Here is a 1,070-nt window from a genome sequence, read left to right as displayed (position 1 = left end):
AAGGCGGCCGAGGAGCCTCACCGCATAGCAATCGGGGGTGCGAGGCGAGGGATGGGGCGGGAAGGCCCCAACGGCTAGACGGAAGAGGCTTCAGGGCCGCCTAGGAATGGTCCAAGCATCGGACACGCTTGGGGCGACTACCAGTGACAGCCCCCTATCCCGCGATGCGTCCGATACGAAGATGGTTCCAAGGCGGCCGAGGAGCCTCACCGCATAGCAATCGGGGTGCGAGGTGGGGGATGCGGCGAGATGGCCCCAACGGCTAGACGGAAGAGGCCACAGGGCCGCGTCGGAATAGTCCAAGCATCGGACGCGCTTGGGGTGACTACCAGTGACAACCCCTTATCCCGCGATGCGTCCGATACGAAGATAGTTCCAAGGCGGCCGAGGAGCCTCACCGCATAGCAATCGGGGTGCGAGGTGGGGGATGCGGCGAGATGGCCCCAACGGCTAGACGGAAGAGGCTGCAGGGCCGCCTCGGAATAGTCCAAGCATCGGACGCGCTTGGGGCCACTACCAGTGACAACCCCTTATCCCGCGATGCGTCCGATACGAAGATAGTTCCAAGGCGGCCGAAGAGCCTCACCGCATAGCAATCGGGGTGCGAGGTGGGGGATGCGGCGAGATGGCCCCAACGGCTAGACGGAAGAGGCCACAGGGCCGCCTCGGAATAGTCCAAGCATCGGACGCGCTTGGGGCGACTACCAGTGACAACCCCTTATCCCGCGATGCGTCCGATACGAAGATAGTTCCCAGGCGGCCGAGGAGCCTCACCGCATAGCAATCGGGGTGCGAGGCGAGGGATGCGGCGAGATGGCCCCAAAGGCTAGACGGAAGAGGCTGCAGGGCTGCCTCGGAATAGTCCAAGCATCGGACGCGCTTGGGGCGACTACCACTGCCAACCCCTTATCCCGCGATGCGTCCGATACACAGATAGTTCCGAGGCGGCCGAGGAGGTGGGGGATGCAGCGAGATGGCCCCAACGGCTAGACGGAAGAGGCTGCAGGGCCGCCTCGGAATAGTCCAAGCATCGGACGCGCTTGGGGCGACTACCAGTGACAACCCCTTAT

Source organism: Cryptomeria japonica, unplaced genomic scaffold (genome assembly GCF_030272615.1).
Source record: "Cryptomeria japonica unplaced genomic scaffold, Sugi_1.0 HiC_scaffold_189, whole genome shotgun sequence".
Classification (NCBI taxonomy): Eukaryota; Viridiplantae; Streptophyta; class Pinopsida; order Cupressales; family Cupressaceae; genus Cryptomeria; species Cryptomeria japonica.
Note: the sequence above shows the minus strand (reverse complement) of the source record.